This window comes from Cervus elaphus, chromosome 7 (genome assembly GCF_910594005.1).
Source record: "Cervus elaphus chromosome 7, mCerEla1.1, whole genome shotgun sequence".
Classification (NCBI taxonomy): Eukaryota; Metazoa; Chordata; class Mammalia; order Artiodactyla; family Cervidae; genus Cervus; species Cervus elaphus.
The window spans coordinates 5390091-5414736 of NC_057821.1; the positions used below are offsets into that span (position 1 = coordinate 5390091).

The following is a 24646-nucleotide window of genomic DNA, read 5'->3' on the forward strand; positions in this document are numbered from 1 at the left end:
TCTAAAGTAGGACACAAATGAACTTATTTACCAAACAGAAACAGACAGACATAGAAAACAAACTGATGTTTACTAAAGGTTAAAGAGGGTAGGGATAAATTAGGACTTTGGAATTAGCAGACTTAAAATGCTGTATGTTATCACTAAGTCCTGTCCGACTCTTTGCAACCCCACAGACTGCAGCATGCCAGGCCTCCCTGTCCCTCACCATCTCCTGGAGTTTGCCCAAGCTCATGTCCATTGAATTGGTGATGCCATCCAACCATCTCATCCTCTGTCAACCCTCTTTTCCTTCTGCCTTCGATCTTTCCCAGCATCAGGGTCTTTTCCAATGAGTCAGCTCTTCTCATCAGGTGGCCACAGTATTGGAGTTTCAGCTTCAGCATCAGTCCTTCCAATGATTATTCAGGGTTGATTTCCTTTAGGATTGACTGGTTGTATCTCCTTGTAGTCCAAGGGACTCTCAAGAGTCTTCTCCAACACCACAGTTCAAAAGCGTCAATTCTTTGGCACTCAGCTTTCTTTATGGTCCAACTCTCACTTCTGTACATGACTGTGGGAAAGACCATAGCTTTGATTATATGGATCTTTGTCAGCAAAATGATGTCTCTGCTTTTTAATATGCTGTCTAGGTTTGTCATAGCTTTCCTTCCAAGAAGCAATCATCTTCTAATTTTATGGCTGCAGTCACCATCTGCAGTGATTTTAGAGCCCAAGAAGCGAAAATCTGTCACTGCTTCCAACTTTCCCCCTTCTATTTGCCATGAAGTGATGGGACTGGATTCCACAATCTTAGCTATTTTAACACTGAGTTTTAAGCTGGCTTTTTCACTCTCCTCTTTGACAAAATGTGGTCCACTGGAGGAGGGAATGGCAAACCACTGCAGTATTCTTGTCACGAGAACCCCATGAACAGTATTAAAAAAAGGCAAAAACGGATATATACGAAAATAGATAAACAACAAAATCCTACTGTAATGCATAGGGTACTATAATTCAGTATTCTATATTGAATATATGTAATTTTCCTTTCCATTACTGTTCATTATCTGTGTGTGCTGTGCTGTGTGCTGGGCTTAGTTGCTTAGTCATGTCCGACTCTCTGTGACCCCGTGGACCTTAGCCCGCCAGGCTCCTCCATCCATGGGATTCTCCAGGCAAGAATACAGGAGCAGGTTGCCATGCCCTCCTCTAGGGGATCCTCCCAACCCAGGGATTGAACCCAGGTCTCCCGCATTGCAGGTGGATTCTTTACTGTCTGAGCCACCAGGGAAGCCCAAGAACAATGGAGTGGGTAGTCCCTCACTTCTCTGGGAAAGTTCCTGACCCCAGGAATTGAACTGGGATCTCCTGCATTGCAGGAGGATTCTTTACACATATATGTGTGTGCATATATATATACATATTACAGCATTGGAAGTCAATTAAACTTCAATTAAAAAAAAAAGAGGTTGTCTTCGTTACTTTAACTCCTCACACTCTGTTTGACAGCCTTCTCCAGATTCTGCATTATGTAGCACCACCATGAAGAGATGAAGTCAGTAAATTATGGGTCTCCTGAAAAGCTCCATGATTTGGACACTCCTGAGCACTGAGAGATTTCTTCTCCTCAGCACTGGATAATTTTGTTACCTCCTGCTCTGAGGGGTCTGCCTGGTCTCACCTGAACCTGGGCAGGTTCCCTTTTAGATGATCAATACTTCCACTCAGAGTTTCTTGCACTCTGAAAGTCACCTAATAATGCTGGAAATAATATGTCCTGTTCTTTTCAATCTGTCTTTCTCCATCCTGCCTACATCAGCAGTTCTCAATTTTGGCTGCAACTTGGGATCCACTGGAGAGATTTTTAAAGACAGGTTTAAAGACTTAAGTTCCACCCGCAGTGGTTTTTACTTAGTTGGTCCATTTGTAGCCTGGGTGTTGAGATTCTAATGCAGCGTCAGGGTTGAGAGCTTCTCAGCTAAATGTTTGGAACAGTTGATTGATATTCTTAATGAATGGTATTAATAAACCCTCATAACACCCCGTCTCTCAATAGCATCCTACCATGGGCTCTCTGGGGGAGCCACCAGTGGCTCTTGGAGGTCTGGTCCTCTGCTAAATATCTTCTGCATCCTGGGCTTCTTCTGTGATTTACTCACAAGTCCCTTTCCTAATTCCAGCTGTAAAAGGAGTGTGTCTCTTTTGATCTTTCATCTCTCTCTAGCCAGTCAGGAACAGAGTAGTAGAAAATATCTTTTCTACCCCACCTTGAACTTTTTCCACAGGTAGGAATACATACTGGCAAATATGAGGTTCAAGGCTTATTGGAAAAACCTCTGAGGCCTGGTTTCTATGATTCTAAAATCCAGTTGAATGTTACTTATTTCTAAGTATATTCAGCTGGCAGCTTCCACGCTAAAGGCACATGTGCAGCTGGAAAGGCAAGACACTTTGAGTCTAGCAGAAAAAAAGGGGAGAATGTTTGGCTGCACTCCACAGGCCTGCACGCCCAGTCTTGAGACCAAAGAAAAAGCCAAGAGACGGCATCAGGGACATCACTGGTTAATACACGGGGTGTCGGTTCGGGAGGAACGTGTCCACTGAGTGTGACAGCTGGAGGGGAGGAGTGGGCGCATCTGTGCTTCTGGGGGAGGAGGAGGCTGCCCGGTGCTGGGAGAATTCACACCAGGTGGGCTCATCCGTTATCCCGGACACCTGCGGCTGGGGAAGGGGGTGAACACACAGGCAGCTACTAACTGCGCCCTGTAATGAAGAGGGCTGACAGTCATGTGAGGGAAGCAGGGACTGCCTGAGTGTGCAGAGAGCAAGAGGACCGCCACCTTCAGCGGTCTGACCACACAGAAGAAGACAGACAACCGGGATGCTTCAGGGCTCAGTCAATTTCCCCCTGAGTGGAGACTCCAGAATTCTCACTCTTAGATCAGTTCCCATGATTGCTATCAGGTGTTCCACCTCTCGAAGCAGCACACTACGTATTTTTTTCCTGGTATTCATAGGGGTGTGTGTGGACTGCTTACTGATAGGAGCAGCAAAGGGGCCTTCCCTCTGCATTCACAGGTGCCACTTGGTGGAAGCTGTCTTTGCTTTAAGTCCCATCAGCAGCCCTGGCCCGTGCTGTTTGGGCCATAGGAGGACAGAAGGTGTTGTGCAACACACACCTCAAAGTAACAGGCTCTCTGGCCAGAGCTCTCCCAGGAGTCAGAGGTCAGTGTGGTTTAGCCAAAAGCTGCACTTCGTCAAGACACAATTAACCTGCCAGGTGGAGCCCTTTCACCCCCTTTCTTTGGAAGGAGTAGAGGATTGTTCAATCTCTGCCGTGTCTTTGACACCCTTGTCTTAGTCGACTCGGGGGGCTATAGCAAACTACCACGGATGAGAGGCTTAAGTCACAGACCCTGTGTGTCTCAGTTTTGAAGTCTGGGAAGGCCAAGATCAAGGTGCCAGGAGCTTTAGTTCTTGGTGAGGGCTCACCTGGTCTGTAAGTGATTGTCTTCTCCTTGTATCCTCACCTGGTGCAGGGCAGAGAATCAAGCTCTCTCAAGTCTCTTCTTTTAAGGACACTAATTTCATCATGGGGGCTCTGCCCTCATGACCTTAGCACCTCCCAAAGGCCCCACCATCATGCTGGGATTAGGGTTTCAACACGTGAATCTGGGGAGGACACAGCACTATGAGGCACCCCTGTGGCTCAGCTGGTAAAGAATCCGGTGGATTGCGGGAGACCTGGGTTTGATCCCTGTGTTGGGAAGATCGCTAGAGAAGGGATGGCTACCCACTCCAGTACGCTGGCCTGGATAATTCCATGGACTATATAATCCTTGGGGTCTCAAAGAGCTGGACACAACTGAGCGACCTTCACTCACAGCGCTGTAATAGGGCTTCTCTGTGCTCTGACCTCATCAGTGTCCAGGAGCCCTACCAATGTTACTCACTGCTGCCCACCTGCCAGCCTGCTCTGGAATCCATTATCACTTCACCTGATGGACACCCATCAGGTTAGGTGTCACTGTGCCCCGTACACTGAGTTGCTGCCTCCAGCCGAGCTTCCTCCCAGGTCTAAGGGCTGGGCATGGCTCTGCAGAGCCTGCACCATTTCAGTGACTCAGCCCAGTCCCCGACTTCACCCTGACTTCATCCTGCTGTGGGCACACATGCCCATGCCCAGCTCTGTGGTGCTGAAGAGCATCCGAGCAGCAAGGCTTTAGGGTTCAAGTTCAAATTATGCTGACACCTGCTAGCTATGAGAGAACTTCCCAAACCTCCTTTTCCTTAGGTGTAAAAATGATACATGTCAATGTATGGTAAAAACCACCACAATATTGTAAAGTAGTTAGCGTCCAATTGTAATTAACAATTAAATTAAAAAAATTGAGAAACATCAGAAATTACCCCATAGGGTTGCTATGAGGTTCAATGAGATAGTTCATGTAAAGCTGTTGGCACAATGCCTGACATATTATCAGTAAATGCAATAAAAATATTTAATAGAATGTTTAAGTCACAAGGACTTTCAGTTCAGTTCAGTTCAGTCACTCAGTCATGTCTGACTCTTTGCGATCCCATGAACCACAGCATGCCAGGCCTCCTTGTCCATCACCAACTCCCAGAGTACACCCAAACCCATGACCATTGAGTCGGTGATGCCATCCAACCATCTCATCCTCCATCGTCCCCTTCTCCTCCTGCCCGCAATCTTTCGTTTTCCAATGAGTCAGTTCTTTGCATCAGGTGGCCAAAGTATTGGCGTTTCTGCTTCAGCATCAATCCTTCCAATGAATATTCAGGACTGATCTCCTTTAGGATGGACTGGTTGGATCTCCTTGTAGTCCAAGGGACTCTCAAGAGTCTTCTCCAACACCACAGTTCAAAAGCACCAGTTCTTCTGCGCTCAGCTTTCTTTATAGTCCAACTCTCCCATCCATACATGACTACAGGGAAAACCATAGCCTTGACTAGATGGACCTTTGTTGACAAAGTAATGTCTCTGCTTTTTAATATGCTGTCTAGGTTGGACTTTAAAACCTTTTTAAAGTTTTTATTTATTTTTTTGACTGTACTGTACAGTATGCAGGATCTTACTTCCCTGACCAGGGATCGAACCCATACCCCTATTGTGGAAGCACGGAGTCCTAACCATTGGACTGCCAGGGAATTCCCTGGCATGGGAATGCAATAAATGCAATAAATATTATCTGCATTAGTTCAATTTCAAGAAACATAAATTGACTCGTTTTAGCTGTAGAAACAAAGAGGCTCTATGAAGGGCTACAGAAGAACTTCACAGAATCTGGTTTCTATCACAGTGAGGACACACAGATGTCCGGCAATGGGGAGGTCACAGACACCCCCTCTGTGGCTCTCTGATTCTGTCTCTCCCTGTGTCATTTCTGCTTCTTGCTACATGTGGGGATTCCTGGCTGCTATTTCTCTCTGAGCACCTCCTTCCTCAGCTTTAAACCCTTCTGTTATATCCATTCTGCCTTTTTTGCTTTTAGCAACAAAACCCTAGCATTTGGCTGGACATATGCCTCTCAGTAAAATTGTATTTTCTGGACTCTGTTACAGCCAGGTGTGGCCATGTGACCAAGGTCTGGTTTGGTGGGGAAGCATTGTATGCAACTTTGTGGTTATAGAAAGGGGCATTCTCCCTCCTTCATCCTCCTGTCTGAACCATGAAGATTGTAGTGATGCAAGTTGGAGGATGGATAGGAGCCTGGGGGCCTAGCAATGAGGAATTGCTACATCAAGTCTGGACTATTTCTGTTCAGACTATTGCCTGAGAGAGAGATGTTCTGTTATCTAGGGAGAAAGCCAAGATCTCCCATCTTGCTTAAGCCATTTTCAGTTCAGTTTGGTCGCTCAGTCATGTCGGACTCTTTGCAACCCCATGGACTGCAGCACGCCAGGCCTCCATGTCCATCACAAACTCCCGGAGTTTACACAAACTCATGTCCATTGAGTCAGTGATGCCATCCAACCATCTCATACTCTGTTATCCCCTTCTCCTCAATCTTTCCCAGCATTGGGGTCTTTTCAAATGAGTCAACTCTTTGCATCAGGTGGCCAAAGTATTGGAATTTCAGCTTCAACATCAATCCTTCCAATGAACACCCAGGACTGATTTCCTTTAGGATACACTGGTTGGATCTCCTTGCAGTCCAAAGGACTCTCAAAAGTCTTCTCCAACACCACAGTTCAAAACCATCAACTCTTCTGCGCTCAGCTTTCTTTATAGTCCAAATCTCACATCCATACATGACTACTGGAAAAACCATAGCCTTGACTAGATGGACCTTTGTTGACAGAGTAATGTCTCTGCTTTTTAATAGGCTATCTAGGTTGGTCATAACTTTCCTTCCAAGGAGTAAGCGTCTTTTAATTTCATGGCTGCAGTCACCATCTGCAGTGATTTTGGAGTCCCCAAAAATAAAGTCTGACACTGTTTACACTGTCTCCCCATCTATTTCCCATGAAGTGATGGGACCAGATGCCATGATCTTAGTTTTCTCAATGTTGAGCTTTAAGCCAACTTTTTCACTCTCCTCTTTCACTTTGATCAACAGGCTTTTTAGTTCCTTTTCACTTTCTGCCTTAAGGGTGGTGTCATCTGCTTATCTGAGGTTATTGATATTTCTCACAGCAATCTTGATTCCAGCTTGTGTTTCTTCCAGCCCAGTGTTTCTCATGATATACTCTGCATATATGTTAAATAAGCAGGGTGACAATATACAGCCTTGACATACTCCTTTTCCTATTAGGAACCAGTCTGTTGTTCCATGTCCAGTTCTAACTGTTGCTTCCTGACCTGCATACAGGTTTCTCAAGAAGCAGGTCAGGTGGTCTGGTATTCCCATCTCTTTCAGAATTTTCCACAGTGTATTGTGATCCACACAGTCAAAGGCTTTAGCATAGTCAATAAAGCAGAAATAGATGTTTTTCTAGAACTCTCTTGCTTTTTAGATGATCCAGAAAATGTTGGCAATTTAATCTCTGGTTCCTCTGCCTTTTCTAAAACCAGCTTGAACATCTGGAAGTTCATGGTTCATGTACTGCTGAAGCCTGGCTCGGAGAATTTTGAGCATTACTTTACTAGCGTGTGAGATGAGTGCAGTTGTGCGGTAGTTTGAGCATTCTTTGGCATTGCCTTTCTTTGGGATTGGAATGAAAACTGATCTTTTCCAGTCCTGTGGCCACTGCTGAGTTTTCCAAATTTGCTGGCATATTCAGTGCAGCACTTTCACAGCATCATCTTTTAGGATTTGAAATAGCTCAACTGGAATTCCATCACCTCCACTAGCTTTGTTCATAGTGATGCTTTCTAAGGCCCACTTGACTTCACATTCCAGGATGTCTGGCTCTAGGTGAGTGATCATACCATCGTGATTATCTGGATCGTGAAGATCTTTTTCGTACAGTTCTTCTGTGTATTCTTGCCACCTCTTCTTAATATCTTCTGGTTCTGTTAGGTCCACACCATTCCTGTCCTTTATTGAGCTCATCTTTGCATGAAATGTTCCCTTGGTATATCTAATTTTCTTGAAGAGATGTCTAGTCTTTCCCATTCTATTGTTTTCCTCTATTTTTTGCATTGCCATTTTATTTTTGTCTTTATTAACGGTGATTGTATCCATTTCCTAATAAATGAATTATTTGCTCTCATTGGCTTGTGACTTTTGTATCCCTAGGCCCAAAAGAAATATTCCTTTTATATAAAATAACATTTATTTCTTAAAAGTTAACATGTACATAACAGGAAACAAACAAACAAAAGACCCCACAAGAAGCAAAAAACAAAGTCGTCTATAATCACAAGCAGTTGACCATTTGATGTGTCCTTCTAGATTTCAGTTGTGTATTTTCACAACTAAGTTTCCATTTTTATGTAATTAGGATCATACAGTATGTATCGTGCTTTTTCCCACACATCATGAACGTTTAACATTTCAAAGTCCCAAAGCTATGAGTATTTTGATAACCAGGAATACGCTATACCAACTCAATCTGTAAGGAAAAAGTGTAATCATGCCTTTCTTGTTGACAAAAATTTCAGAAAAGACAAAATTGGCACTAGGTCTCTAGATAAAGAATCACAAGTAAAATACTACATTCCCTTAATGTTCAATGAAAAATGAGATGCAAAGCAACAGGGTACACAAAGTATAATGCTTCTAAGAGGATTCTTGTTGAAGTATTGAAGTTGAAGTATTGTTGAAGTATTAGCAAGGAGGTATGTCTCCACAGAATTTCTTAACAATGCATTCTTATAGTACAGCCAAGAGATGCACACACATCAGTGGTTATCATCAAAACAGAAATGTGAACAAGTCCAAAACAGCCCTCCCTTTATATGTCCTTCTGCCCCTCTGCTGCCAACATAATGATCAAGTCCTGATGGTTTAACACTTCCATGTCCAAGATGCTGCTTTATTTATTTATTTATTTTTTTAGTCATAACACAGGTATTTACAAATTGGTTAATTCACTAACTCTATTTTTTATCATACATTTTCACCTCAGGACATTCCTATCCCTTCTCCAGGGGATCTTCCCCACCCAAGGATCAAACCCAGGTCTCCTGCATTGCAGGCAGATTCTTTACCAGCTGAGCTACCAGAGAAGCCCTCTAAAAAGCCCATGTCAGGCGAGTGTATGCTTCTCGGTTCTGTCTCATCACAACAAAGATTTGGAGTGATGGACATTAAAGCCCTCAGCGTGACACAGCTCTTGGGTCTTGAACAGACCGTGTTATAGCTCTCAGGTCTTGAACAGACCGTGTTATAGCTCTTAGACAAATCAGCATTATAGCTCCGTGTTACAGCTCTATTTTATTTAGAAAATAGCAGGAAAATCCATCTTTGAGGCATGAGGGCATGTCGACCCAAAGACGCAAAAGGAAGAGCGCCCCAGCACGCGCGAGAGAGAGAAAAAGAGAGAGAGAGCAACCCCTGGCCCTTTGGCTCCTCTTTTTATATGTTTTTTCCTCCCCCGGGACTGCCCTATGTAAATTGGGCTAGCTAGGGTGCTGTTTGTTCTACCTGAGGTCCTCACTCAGGTCCTTGTACCTTCCTTTGTTCTATTTTTGTGGACTTTTCCCGTCCTTGTCTTTTAGCCACCGCCATTTTGGACTCCTGTTTCCTATTCTACCTACCTAACAGTCCCCCCTCAAGAGGTGGGAGGCCCAATTCTTTGGGAATAGGAGCTTCGAGGTCTTTCTGGTTACTTCCTGCTGAACTGGGATGGCGAGGGCTATTGGGCTTCCCCCTCTTGCTAGGCTCAAGCCTCAGAGTCCTCATAGAAGTGTCCTTCTAAGGGTGAGTGATATTTTCTGTGGTCAGCTGTAGTTTTATATCTTTGCTGAACTGGCACTGCATGTTGTAGCTTGTTGACCTGGGCAGAGACAAAACAGGTTAGACAACTGACAATACTTGGAACAATCATAAGCAGCATCAATATGGCATAACAAGGACTAGTAGGGGCATTAGTCAATTCCAAATTCACATCGCCAGGATGGCTCAAGTCCCTCCTTGTTCAGGGATCAGAAGATCTATCTCCTGTCTGTTTTGGAGTACAATCTCTGCCAAGCTGTGTTGGCTCTTTAGAGCTATCCTGAGAAATCTTATCCCCAGAAACCAGATTTTGGGGGTGTTCACTAGAATGGCAGTCATTTGTACTTCTAAATAGGTATCTGAGATCTCCCAGGGACTCACAGGTGTATTGAGTGTCCTCTTCTGTTTTATTCCATGGCTTGGTTCATGAGTAGTGAATCCAGGAGTCATGTCCTGGTACCTTGACTGCTGTGGGGGTAGAAAGTGTTACAGGGTAGGGGCCCTTCCATGTGGGCTGGAGTTGAGCCCCTGGGGGCCCAGCTTTCCAGACTTTAATTAGCACTTGAGTCTCTGGAGCATATAGTGGTGACTCTTTAGAATGTTTTGGGTCCTGGTTGACTCCCCACAAGTATGTATACTGTTGGAATTGCCCAATGGCCATGGTATAAGACCAGAGGGTCTGAGCCTCTGGATTTAGGAAGAGGTCATTGACACAAACAAAAGGTCTCCCATATAGCATCTCATAAGGACTAAGACCAACCTGCTCCTTAGGGGTAATACAGGTGTGGAGGAGAGCTATAGGTAAAGCCTTCTTCCATCCCAGGGAGGTCTCCTGGGCTATCTTTTTTATCACCGATTTAAGAATTGGTTGGCTCTTTCTACTTTTCCTGAAGACTATCTCCAGGCACAATGGAGATAATAAGTAATGCCCAATGCTTTAGAGACCCCTTGGGTGAGCTTAGAAGTAAATGATGTCCCATTGTCACTTTGTAATGACCTGGGCAGACCAAATCTTGGAGTGATTTCATGGAGCAGATGTTTTACCACCTCCTCAACATTCTCAGTCTGGGTGGGAAAGCCTTCAATCTATCCTGTGAATGTATTTATCATGACTAATAGGTATTTATACCCTTGAGAAACTGGCATCTGGGTGAAGTCCATCTGCCAGTCCTCTCCTGGGTAGGCCCCATGTCATTGGATGGGCTGGGCCAGCAGGGACCTTTGAACTCCTTGGGGATTGTTTACTTGGCAAGTGGGACAAGAGGAGACCACTTGACTTACAGTCGTTTGGATGCCTGTTCCTCTGAAGGATCTTTCTAGTAATCTTTGGAGGGCCTTTTCTCCTAAATGAGTGGTGGCGTGTAAGGAGTTAACCAACTTCCATTGGAGGTTCCCAGGCAGAAAAAGAAGCCTCCCCTTGTGGAATCACCCCATATGATCTCTTGAAAGCCCTCACTCTTAGCTTTAAGAGTCTCACCTTCAGTATATGAAGGAGTTTCTGGCAAGTTAGTCTGTGGAACTAGGGTGGCAACCCCTATTAGGTCATTGTTCTGTAATGCTGCCCTCTTAGCTGCCTGATCAGCTGCTTGGTTCCCTTGTGCCACTTCTGTGCTCCCTTTTTGGTGTCCCTTACAGTGGGAGACTGAAACCTCAGTGGGCAGATGGACTGCCTCTAAGAATCTAAGGATTTGATCACCATATATGATTGGGGACCATCGGGTGGTCAAGTGGCCCCTTTCTTTCCAAATAGCAGCATGTACATGTAGCCCCAGAAAGGCATACTTGGAGTCAGTGTAAATGGCTATTCTTTTTCCTTTTCCCAACTCTAAAGCTTGAGTCATGGGTATGGGCTCAGCTAATTGGGCTGAAGTATCTGGTGGCAAAGATTTAGCCTCTCTGCTCTCAAAATTGGAGACTACTGCATACCCAGCTCTTCTTTTTCCATCCAAGACAAAGCTGCTTCCATCGAGGCACCAGATTTCCTTAGGATTAGTTAGAGGATCTTCCGACAATCCCTCTCGGGGTTTTGTCCAGTGGTCCAAGGTTTCTAGACAAGAGTGAAAGGGGAAAGAGCCCTCGGGGGTAGGCAAGAGGGTGGCTGGGTTAAAAACCTCACAAGGGGATATAGTCAGGCCTGGATTTTCCATCAGCATTACTTGATATCTGAGGATTCTTTGATCAGACATCCATAAATGGCCTCTCCCACTTAGGAGTTGTTTTACTTGGTGGCTGGCAAAATAGTTGGTTTGCCCCCAAAGGAGAGTTTTAAAGCATCTTCTATGAGGATTGCAATAGCTGCAAGATTTCGAAGGCGGGGGGGGGGGGGGGGGGGGGCCAGCCTCGGGCGGTTGGATAAAGACTCTTGGATAAGCAAGCTACAGGCTGGGGCTCAGATCCCAACCTTTGAGTTAACACTCCCAAGGCTATTCCCTCTCTTTCATGGACATAAAGTTGGAATGCTTTTACTGGGTGTGACAACCTCAAGGCAGATGCCTGAGTTAAGACTTGTTTTAGAGTAGCCTCTGCCTTCTTTTGAGGAGTTTCACACATGAGTGAGATTGAATCATCTCTTCCCTTTAAGCTTTCATATAAGGGCTGCGCAATTAGACCATAGTTGGGTATCCAGAGTCTACAATACCCAGTTAGCCCCAGGAAAGCTCACAATTGTTTTCAAGTCGTGGGGGAAGGCAACTTGAGGATTCCTTGTACCCGATCAGAGGACAGCCTCCTGGACCCGAGTATAATCTGAAATCCCAGGTAAGTGACTTTTATCTCAACCATCTGTGCCTTAGCACAGAAGACTTTATATCTCCCTTCTGCCCAAAAGTTTAGAACCTGAATTGCATATTTTTGGGCACTTTTCTCATCTGGAGAGCAGATTCGTAGGTCATCTATGTATTGTAATATTTTTCCATTAGGTCCCAGGTCCAGATCTAGGAGATCCTGGCTAAGGGCCTGTCCAAAGAAGTAGGGACTATCTCTGAATCCCTGAGGTAATACTGTCCAAGTCATCTGTTGGTGTTTTTCTCCTGGGGCCTCCCACTCAAAGGCAATAAGATATTGAGATTCTTTAGCCAGTGGTATGCAAAAAAAAAAAAAAAAAAAATGCATCTTTGAGATCTAAGACTGTAAACCACTTGGCACTGGGTGAGATTTCTCCCAAGATTACATAAGGATTGGGAACTGTGGGATGGAGGGGGACTACAGCTTCATTTATGATCCGGAGATCTTGAACCGTTCTCCAGGTTCTGTCCTTTTTCTTTACTGAGAGGATTGGGGGGTTACATGGCAAACTGGTGGGGACCAATAGCTCACAAGCAAGGAATTTATTTATTAGAGGCTGTAGTCCCTCCTGAGCCTTTCTTTAGGGGATATTGTTTCCAGTTAGGAAACCGAGTGGGATCTTGGAGGACAATGATGACTGGTTCAGCTTGGTGGGCTCGTCCAGGAGTTCCCTGGTCCCACACCTGGGGGTTAATTTTGTCCTCCCATAGTTTTTTGTCCCTTTCTATTTGAGAGGGTGTCATGGGTTCCTCAGTAGTAATCAGAAGCTGTAGGGCTCTAGTGGCTGAAAATCTTCCCATCACAAGGGTGGTCCCCAGTTTAGTGAGTCTGTCTCTTCCCATTAAGGGAGTAGAACACTCAGGGACCACCAGAAACTGGTGGGAAAATATTTGTCCATCCCAGCAACAAAGAAGTGCGTGGGTGAATCTTTTAGTAGTTGCTTTTCCTGTGGCACCCAAAATGGTACAGGTTTGGGAGGAGAAGCCTCCGGAGTAGGAGATCAAGAGAGAGTAGGTAGCCCGTGTGTCGACCAAGAAATTCTCGGACCTACCTGCCACATCCAGTTGCACCCTTGGCTCCAGCCCCGTGATGGTTCTCTGTGACAGGCGGGCTGCCTGGAGCGGGCTGCTTCAGTCCTGTTGAACCATCATGAGGGAAGGCTTGGTGCATGACCTTGAGGCTCTCGAGTCCTGAGGGCAGAGTGCCACCCAATGTCCCAGTTGATGGCATTTGTAGCAAGCCATTTTAGGAGACTTGTCACAGCTTGAACACTCTTTGGCCCAATGCCCCGCCTGTCTACAGATTAGGCATTTGCCTTCTGCCTTGTCCTTCAAGGACTCGGGGTGTGCCATAGGGCTTCCCTGGAGGGCGGCCAGCATCTGGGCATGCCTTGTCTCTTTCCTTCTCTCCCTCTCCTGGGCCTTGGCCTCCTTCTCCTGTTCTCTGTTATAAAAGGTATTGGTGGCTGTCTGGACCATCTCATCTAAAGAGGCAGTAGAGTCCTGCTGCGGTAGCTGTTGTAACTTAATTCTGATATCTGATGCACATTGGGACAGGAATTTGTCCTTTAAAATCACCTGTCCCTCGTAAGAGTCTAAGTCCAGATTGGTAAACTTTTGGAGGGCCTCTTTTAGCCTTTCCAGAAAGGCAATGGTGTTCTCATTGGGCTACTGAGTTATTGCTGAGACTGGGCACAGTCCCACAAGTAATAGACTTCCTTCAATTTCCATGGGTGGACTTCCTTAGGGAGAGTCTTTCTGAAGCTTATCCTACCCAGTACTGTTGTAACCTGAGAGCCAGGTGTCCCCAGGTCAGGGTGCAGATCCCCAGGCTGGCTGAGGCGTGACAGCCTCCTAGAGGTTGAATCCCCGGACAGGTCGAGGCGTGACTGTGTCCCAAAAATTGGGTGCCTGGGCGGGTCGAGGCGTGACGACCTCCTGGGACCCCTGGACTGGCGGATCCCAGAGCAGGTTGAGGCGTGACAACCTTCTGAGGACCAGATCCCTAGGCAGGTCAAGACAGGTTGACTTCCTGGGACCCCCGGACTGGAGTGGGCATCCCCAAGGTCTCCAGTGTGACCAGTGCTGGGTAGGATTAAGGGGTTGTCATCTTAACTCTTTGGGATTGCCTTTCTTTGGGATTGGAATGAAAACTGACCTTTTCCAGTCCTGTGGCCACTGCTGAGTTTTCCAAATTTGCTGGCATATTCAGTGCAGCACTTCCACAGCATCATCTTTTAGGATTTGAAATAGCTCAACTGGAATTCCATCACCTCCACTAGCTTTGTTCATAGTGATGCTTCCTAAGGCCCACTTGATTTCACATTCCAGGATGTCTGGCTCTAGGTGAGTGATCACACCATCGTGATTATCTGGGCCATGAAGATCTTTTTTGTACAGTTCTTCTGTGTATTCTTGACACCTCTTCTTAATAGCTTCTGCTTCTGTTAGGTCCATACAATTTCTGTCCTTTATCGAACCCATCTTTGCATGAAATGTTCCCTTGGTATCTCTAATTTTCTTGAAGAGATCTCTAGTCTTTCCAATTCTGTCGCTTTCCTCTATTTCTTTGCACTGATCGCTGAGGAAGGCTTTCTTATCTCTCCTTGCTATTCTTTGGAATTCTGCATTCAAATGGGAATATCTTTCCTTTTCTCCTTTGCTTTTAGCTTCTCTTCTTTTCAGCTATTTGTAAGGCCTCCTCAGTCAACCATTTTGCCTTTTTGCTTTTCTTTTCCATGGGGATGGTCTTGATTCCTGTCTCCTGTACAATGTCACAAACCTCCGTCTATAGTTCATCGGGTACTCTGTCTATCAGATCTAGTCCCTTAAATCTATTTCTCACTTCCACTGTATAGTCATAAGGGATTTGATTTAGGCCATACCTGAATGGTCTAGTGGTTCTCCCTACTTTCTTCAATTTAAGTCTGAATTTGGCAATAAAGAGTTCATGATCTGAGCCACAGTCAGCTCCTGGTCTTGTTTTTGCTGACTGTATAGAGCTTCTCCATCTTTGGCTGCAAAGAATATAATCAATCTGATTTTGGTGTTGACCATCTGGTGATGTCCATGTGTAGAGTCTTCTCTTGTGTTGTTGGAAGAGGGTGTTTGCTATGACCAGTGCGTTCTCTTGGTAAAACTCTATTAGCCTTTGCCCTGCTTCATTCCGTACTCCAAGGCCAAATTTGCCTGTTACACCAGGTGTTTCTTGACTTCCTACTTTTGTATTCCAGTCCCCTATAATGAAAAGGACATCTTTTATGGGTGTTAGTTCTAAAAGGTCTTGTAGGTCTTCATAGAACCGTTCAACTTCAGCTTCTTCAGCATTACTGGTTGGGGCATAGGCTTGGATTACCGTGATATTAAATGGTTTGCCTTGGAAACGAACAGAAATCATTCTGTCATCTTTGAGATTGCATCCAAGTATTGCATTTCGGACTCATCTCACACGCTAGAAAAGTAATGCTCAAAATTCTCCAAGCCAGGCTTCAACAACACGTGAACCGTGAACTTCCAGATGTTCAAGCTAGTTTTAGAAAAGGCAGAGGGGCCAGAGATCAAATGGCTAACATCCACTGGATCATCGAAAAAGCAAGAGAGTTCCAGAAAAACATCTATTTCTGCTTTATTGACTATGCTAAAGCCTTTGACTGTGTGGATCACAATACTCTGTGGAAAATTATGAAAGAGATGGGAATACCATCCACCAGACCTGCCTCTTGAGAAACCTGTATGCAGGTCAGGAAGCAACAGTTAGAACTGGACATGGAACAACAGACTGGTTCCAAATAGGAAAAGGAGTCTGTCAAGGCTGTATATTGTCACCCTGCTTATTTAACTTATATGCAGAGTACATCATGAGAAACACTGGGCTGGAAGAAGCACAAGCTGGAATCAAGATTGCCGGGAGAAATATCAATAACCTCAGATATGCAGATGACACCGCCCTTATGGCAGAAAGTGAAAAGGAACTAAAAAGCCTGTTGATCAAAGTGAAAGAGGAGAGTGAAAAAGTTGGCTTAAAGCTCAACATTCAGAAAACTAAGATCATGGCATCTGGTCCCATCACTTCATGGGAAATACATGGGAGACAGTGGAAACAGTGTGAGACTTTATTTTTTGGACTCCAAAATCACTGCAGATGGTGATTGCAGCCATGAAATTAAAAGATGCTTACTCTTTGGAGGGAAAGTTATGACCAACCTAGATAGCATATTAAAAAGCAGAGACATTACTTTGCCAACAAAGGTCCATCTAGTCAAGGCTATGGTTTTTCCAGTGGTCATGTATGGATGTGAGAGTTGCACTGTGAAGAAAGCTGAGTGTCGAAAAATTGATGGTTTTGAACTATGGTGTTGGAGAAGACTGTTGAGAGTCCCTTGGACTGCAAGGAGATCCAACCAGTGTATCCTAAAGGAAATCAGTCCTGGGTGTTCATTGGAAGGACTGATGCTGAAGCTGAAACTCCAGTACTTTGACCAGCTAATGCGAAGAGTTGACTCATTGGAAAAGACCCTGATGCTGGGAGGGATTGGGGGCAGGAGGAGAAAGGGATGACAGAGGATGAAATGGCTGGATGGCATCACCAACTCGATGGACATGAGTTTGTGTAAATTCCGGGAGTTGGTGATGGACAGGGAGGCCTGGCGTGCTGCGGTTCATGGGGTCGCAAAGAGTCGGACACGACTGAGCATCAGTCAGTGAACTGAACTGATCTGAACTGAATCTTAACTCATTGCTGGTTTGTCAACCATGGATGGGAATAAATATCATGATGTAAAGCAATCCAAGCCTGTGCCCTGTGACTGGGAAACAGTGAAACAGTCATAAGCCTTATCCTCTTACTGCTCTAAGGGGCTGTAAGTCACTGATTTCTTCCCCTAGTTCCTCCTTAAGAGCAGGTTAGGGTCTATGACATTTCATTGTCATAGACCCACTCTAGGAAATAACAGAAGTAACGACAAAGGAGTGGGTTATCTGGCCAGGTTAAGGGCATTAGGGTATTTTAATAATAGGCTGGGTGGAGCAATATTGTCTACAAGGGGTCACGGTCATAATTGTAGGAGTTAGTAATTGGCTCAAGAACAAATTGGTAAGAGGCAACAGACCAGATGTTCCATAAAAGTGGGGTGGAGATTTGATCCAAGGGTATGTTTGTAACTTTAGGAGAAGGGTGGTAAGGATTTGGGCCCAAACGGCCTGCAGGGCTAACTCCCAAAGTGGCAAACATTATCCCTGGAAGCCCAATTGCCTTTGAAGGGATGCCAACTGATGGACTTCTAGCAGGCACTGTGTGCCTGTCGCTCACCCGAGGGGGTCCAGTGGGAGATGCTGGTGTTGCACATGTTGTGGGAAACATGGAAGATGAAAGCCTGAATATCTAGAGGGGTGGATATTATACAGTATTTCCCTTCCAAGGGCCATCTATTTTCTGGTTGTCCCTCTAGAAGACTGTAGAGGCGACACTGTGGGCCTGGAGGGGCTCAGGAAAAGAGCATGAAACAGGAGGGAAGGGGGCAGGGCACAACCTTTGAAAGAACGACATAGCACAAGGGCATAATGTAAACTGATTAAAATCAATTGGGTCCAAGATGACAAGTCAGATTCAAGAAAACTTTAATCCCCAATCTATAAACCGACAGACACACCCAGAGGTGGCAGGACAGCTCTAAGGCACTGTCAAAAGAGGGAGGAATGGGTGGTTCCCCAATGGTTGGAATGATCCTCCCACTCATTAGCATCTGAGTTCACCCCACTCGCAAAGCCTAGCCAGGCCACATTCCATGACCTGTACCCTGTAGAGTGTGGTGCTTCTCTCTGAATCTTAACAAATCTACCTCTTACCTATAGCTTTGTCTCTCACTGAATTTTTGCAATGAGACATCAGAGCCTGAGCTTCATGGGTTTGTCCTGGGAGGGAGCTGAAGGACAGGAGGAAAAAGCAGTGAGAAAAACATGCCAAGGAATCCCCTTCATAGCCTGCTGGAAAATCTGCTAAATACCTGACCTGTGCTTACAGTTTTCATTGGCCTGATCCTTGGCACAGAGAAGATTAAGGACAGAAAAACCCCCACCAGCTTGGGTAACAGCTACTGGGGCTCAGCAGATAGTGCCTTTGGGACATACCAAAGAGTAGCCTCTCTAGAGTGCCTCAATTGCACCCACTGCCACCTGTCTGTTTGCAATGTGGGGCGGGGGGTGGTTCGAGGAAACAGAAATGACAGATTGTAGAGGAATTAGGATTTTGTTAGGCATATGCCCCTCCAGCCATAGGAGTGAGGTCCTCTTACCTTAACCGGAGGTCTTCTGGAGTCTGAGAGTGAGTCACGTGAGCTTTCTGCTAAGCTCGTTTTTTCGGTGTCCCAGTTTCCAGTACGATGGGCCTCTTATCACTCCCCCTGCGCTGGGTTTTCTTCGCGTCTGCTCCTACCGTGGAAGCTTCACTGAGTTGGGCTCCTGCTGTGCTTGGCCTCCTCCTTGCAGGGGCCGCGCTGAGGTTGTTTCAGCCAGGTTAATCCTGAGTCATGGCACCATAGATGTCAGGGGAGTGTATGCTCCTCGGTTCTGTCTCATCACAACAAAGATTTGGAGTGATGGACATTAAAACCCTCAGCATGTCACAGCTTTTGGGTCTTGGACAGACTGTGTTATAGCTCTTAGACAAGTCAGTGTTACAGCTCCGTGTTACAGCTCTATTTTATTTAGAAAATAGCAGGAAAATCCATCTTCGAGGCGTGAGGGCATGTCGACCCAAAGACGCAAAGAGAAGAGCGCCCCAGCACGCAGGAGAGAGAGAGAACGATTCCCAGCCCTTTGACTCCTCTTTTTATATGTTTTTTCCTCCCCCTGGGCCTGCCCTATGTAAATTGGGCTAGCTAGGAGTGCTGTTTGTTCTACCTGAGGTCCTCACTCCTGTCCTCGGAACTTCCTTTGTTCTATTTTTGCGGGCCTTTCCCTTCCTTGTCTTTTAGCCACCTCCATTTTGGACTCCCGTTTCCTATTCTAACTACCTAATCCCTAGATGTTGCAAAATAAAGAATAAACCTTGTCCACAATAAACATAGGTACTTTACAAAAATGCACATACAGACCTATCATTATAATCTAAAGCTGTCTTCTAGATGTGACAATATTAGCCAGGGAGTCCTCCCCTCATCCTTCCTCTTACCCCGCCTCCAGCATTTCAGAGACTAAGTACTGGACTACATCTAGCTCCAAGAGGTGGCTTAACATAGACACCCCCAGAAGACACAGCTCTTCCTAAATACCAATAAAAGGGCATTTAGTAAGGGTTATTTTATTACCTCTCCTTTTAATACACTTTGAGCATTAGACTTGCTTATTGTTTTTTGTACCATTCAATTCAACACATTTATTGAGAATTAGAAATATATAAAGGTTACATCAAGCAAAAGAAATTGATTACATAATTATACTATATGTTAAATGACAATTTAGCTTCCTCTGTGAGATATAAATGTTTCATAAATAATTGCTGTTTAAAAGCCTGACACGGATTTTAAAATATCACTTGAATTATTTCTACATATATTTTCCTGTGTCGGTTAGTTATTGCTGTGTAACAAACCATCCCAAAACATGGCAACTTAAACAACAGCCATTTCTTCAGTGCCAATTCAGCGGGGCAGCACTTCAGCCTGGGCCATCCTGGCTTGTTCTGGTCTTGACTGCCTCCCTCACGTGTGTGGTCAGCCTTGAACCTGCTAAGCTGCTCTGGTTCTCAGTGTTGGTTGGCTGTTGGCTGGAGTGCTTCAGTTCTTCCCTGCCTCAGTCTCCTCTCATCCTCCAGAGAGTAGGACTTGATTACTCTTTAATACACAGTGATGATAACTAACAGAACAATGGCTAGACAGTCCGAACAGCCCAAAGACTGATGGGCATCGAGCCCTTCTCTCTGCATTTCCTTCCTGCTCCGCCCCCACGCCCCCACCACACAGTAAACAGTCAGCTTACTCTCCAAAATGCACGTTTAACAATTCCACTCCCCAAACACAGCCATTCCTATGAATGAACAGAAAAAAGTACTTCAAAGCTGATACTTTAACTCTCTACTTTAGAAATATATTGTGTACTTTTATACACCTAGAAAGGCTAGATGTTTCAAACAAGAATTTAAGTTTGTCTGCTATACCTACATATAATGGCACTGAATAAACTGTACACAAAAGCTAGTCTCAAAGTACCATCTAAACAGGAACACTCTGGCCAAGAGCCCTTTCACTTCTCATCTCTATCAACCCAGTGGACAAGTCTAATAAGCTTCTGTGAGGCTTAGAGGGGATTTTACCAATTTCACATCTGCCAATTGTTTTCAGGAGTCTTTCCTATGAATTTTAACATGAAGTGTACACAATGTACTTATTTGCTAATTTTGTCATACACTGGCAACTTCTTTAACATCTAGGAAGACTAGATGCTGTAAATTTGGATGAATACTATATACACAGCTAAAGTAAAACAAAATGCAGACACATATGTGACAATGGTTAATCTTGCCTAACTAGAAACATACTGGTATAACCCCCTTGCACTTTCTTCTTCCCCCCTGAATCAGCACAAATAAAATAATGTGTACTGCTCAGAGAGATGTTTTGATCATTTTAATCATTCCATTTCTAATAGACAATATTTCATTTTAATTTTAACAAAAGGATATATATATATATGCAAAATATGTTATTTCACTACCTCTACTTTTAACATAACTTGTGCTCTTCTAAACATCTAGAAAGACTAGATGTTTCAGATAAGGACTTAAGTTTGTCCACTATATACACAATAGTGTTGAATAAACCACACACATGTAACAATAGCTATATCCAAAAGTGTCTTCTACCAAGGAACATTCTAGTCTAGAACCCTTCATTTCTCCAAATTCTTCCTTTTCACCATCCATCCAAAAGTAGGCAGGTACAGGCACATGTATTACCTAGACGTGATTTATAATTTCATTTCCAAGGTCCTTTTCAGAAGATGGCTTTTCAGTGAATTTTAACACAAAGTGTACAAAATGTGTTAGATTACTAACCCTACTTTTGTCATACCTTGGCAACCTCAATCTAGAAACTAGATATTTTAAAATTGTGACCAATTTGTCTAGTATATACCTAATGTATACAGTAAAGTGAAATGCATTTAACATATAGAGCAATGGTAAGCTGAAATCTAGTACACACTGGCAAAGTATCTTTTGCAATCTTCCCTCCCACCTCCCTCAACCCAATAAAAAAGCACAGAGTATACTGTTCAGAGAAGAGGCTTAACAATTCCATTTCCGAAGACAGTATTTCCCATCAGTTTTTAACAGCTATTTATAAGAAGTTATTTAACAGCATTTTAAAATGTGTCAAGCACTTCTAAATATCTAGAGAGACTAGATATTTCATATTAATAACTTATTTGTCCACTTTTACACTATGTACACATTTTGTTAAATAAAATTGCACACATGTAACAATGGTTATAATCTGAGGTATCTTTTAAATACAACCATTTCTTCTCTCACTTCCTTCTCTCCACCGCCAATCCAGTGGACAAGTTCAGGCATGTGTATTACTTAGAGGTGGTTGAACAAATTCATATTCGAAAGTCATTTACAGAAAACAAGCTTTCCTGTGAATTCCAACACTAAGTGTACAAAATGTGCTAATTTTACTACCTACTGTGTCATACGGTGGCAACCTCTTTAACATCTAGAGACTAGATGTTGCAAAATTAGGACTCATTTGTCCATTATATATACTATATACTTAGCAAAACAAAATGCACATACCATAAAAAAGTGGTTTCGTTTGAAACTGTCCAGGTATGTCCATATTATGTTTTGCAATTCTTTCCTTCTCACTTCCTCCAAACCACTGAACAAGTATAGGCAACAATACACTGCTCACAGAGGAGGTTTAATATTTAAGTTTCCCAGAGACAGTGCTTCCTAGGAATCTGAGCAAAAAGATAATCACAAAGTGATATTTTACTACCTCTACATAACACTGGGGCTTCCCTAGTGGCTCAGACAGTAAACAATTGCCTGCAATGCAGGAGATATGGGTTCAATCCCTGTGTTAGGAAGATCCCCTGGAGAAGGGAATGGCAACCCACTCCAGTATTCTTACCTGGAGAATCCCAGGGACAAATGAGCCTGGAGGGCTACAGTCCATGGGGGTCACAAAGAGTCAGACATGACTGAGTGATTAACACCCCCCACACACATTTAACATACATCTGGCACTTCTAAATATCTAGATGGAATAGATGCTTCAAAAAGGACTTAATTTGTCCATTATGTATGGGAGCAGTCTTGAATAAATTGCAACAGTGTAACAGTTACAGTCTGAAAGTGTCTTCAAAATATGAGCACTCTAGCCTAGGACCAGCCCCCTTCCCTCCTCTCCCTCCTCCCCCAATACTACTTTTAAGAGCAGCTGCTCATCATTGTCCAACTGGCTCAGAGTTTTAGCTTTCGTTTTCACATTCTGATCGGACAGGATCGTGTGAGCTGTGTTGAGCCCTGCCCCCAGGCCACAGGTGTGTGGCCTTACACCAAGGCCACAGCTGTGGATCCCAAACCAAGGCCACCTCTGAAGCTGACTGAGCCCCTTTGCAACCGTTGCCAAACTACCTGCCCTGATCTTCGTTAACAAGCCTCCTGACTCCCAGTTAGGCAAAGATGCCCGCTCCAGTAAACACCCTATAGTGGCCAACCTTCTAGCAGAAATTTTCTTTGTCTTGAGGCTATAAAAGTTGGCTACTAACCCGAGAAAACTGTTGCCTCCCCGTGGTCTGTCAGAAGGTCAGCCCACTGCACTGGCAGCGCCCAATTATCTCTGCTCTTTGTTCTTAATAAACTCACTCCCTTCTGAAACACTCCATATCTGAAAATTCTTTTCTGACCCTTGCTCAGACTGCCCCAACAAGCTGTTCACCCTGATCCAGTTGTGTGTGGCCTGGGGCTTGGGGTGGAGTGGGAGAGGGTGAGGTTAGCCTTCTGTCCAAGGACTATCTATACACCGGTGAGGAGACAGTGCCGGGAGAACAGGACAGCTACATGTGAAAAAATGAAATTAGAATATTTTTAATTCCATGCACAAAAATAAGTTCAAAATGGATTAAAGACCTAAATGTTAGACTGGACCCTCTAAAACTCTTAGAGGAAAACATAGGCAAAACACTCTCTGACAAAAATTGCAGGAATATTTTTTTTTTAAATCGGTCTCCTAGAAGTAATGGAAATAAAAACAAAAATAAACAAATGGGACCTAACTAAATTAAAAACCTTTTGCGCAGCAAAGGAAACCATAAACAAAATGAAAAGACAACCCTCAGATTAAGAGAAAATATTTGAAATGATGTGGCCTTCAAGGAATTAGTCTCCAAAATTTACAAACAGCCCATGCAGCTCAATATCATCAAAGCAAACAATTCAATCCAAAAAAGACAGAAGACCTAAATAGGCGTTTTCCAGAGAAGACATACAGATGTCCAAGAAGCACATGAGCAAATATTCAACATCACTAATTATTAGAGAAATGCAAATCAAAAATACAATGAGATATCATCTCACACCAGTAAAAATGACTATCATCAAAAAAACCCACAAACAATAAATGCTGGAAAGCATGTGGAGAGAAGGGAACCCTCCTACACTGTTGGTGGGAATGTAAATTGGTACGACCATTATGGAGAACAGTGTAGTTTCCTTAAAAAACCGAACATAGAGCTACCACATGATCCTACAATCCCACTTCTGGACATATTCTGGAGAAAGAAATGTGATCCAAAAGGATGCATGCACCCCAGTGTTCACTGTAGCACTGTTAACATTAACCAAGACATGGAAGAAACCTAAATGTCCTTTGACAGAGGAATGGATAAAGAAGATATGGTACACATATCCAGTGGGATAATAGCCATAAAAAGAATGAAATAATGCAACACAAATGTCCAAAAAACAAGATTTCGTTGGTTTTTAAAAAAACTTTCCTGGCTCAGTCAGGCATCAGGAGAGTCAAAACAAACCTCCAGAACCCTCTACTTTTTTTTTTTTTTTTTTTTTAGAACCCTCTACTTTTGTAGGACTGCATAATTATCACTGAATAAAGTAAAGTGAAAGTTGCTCAGTTGTGTCCGACCCTTTGCGACCCCATGGACTATACAGTTCATGGAATTCTCCAGGCCAGAATACTGGAGTGTGTAGCCTTTCCCTTCTCCAGGGGATCTTCCCAACCCAGGAATTGAAACAGGGGTCTCCTGCGCTACACGCAGATTCTTTACCAGCTGAACTATGAGGGAAGGCTCCCTACCCCCCGCTTTTTTCTAACACCTAAAGTAACCTGAATTAGCCAGAAAACTCAATATAGTCAGGCATTTTGTACACTGGGAAATTTAGGTTATTCAGATTTTGCTGTCTATGAAAGATTTTTAGCTGTGACATTGTCAAAATGCTTTGATGGTAATATAATTACTTGGGTACATGAGGCACATTTAGCTCCCATTAAGAGTCATAGCCCACTTAAA

General features: G+C 44.1%; 1 long non-coding RNA gene across 1 annotated transcript; it reads right to left on the bottom strand.

The window, feature by feature from the left end:
• Positions 1-9432: 9432 nt before the first annotated feature.
• On the bottom strand, positions 9433-13225 carry LOC122696895. The gene is made up of 3 exons (XR_006341952.1): positions 13165-13225; positions 11256-11376; positions 9433-9797 (listed from the first exon to the last, which is right to left on the bottom strand). It is a non-coding gene; the product is annotated as an uncharacterized LOC122696895 (long non-coding RNA).
• Between the last annotated feature and the right edge of the window lie 11421 nt (positions 13226-24646).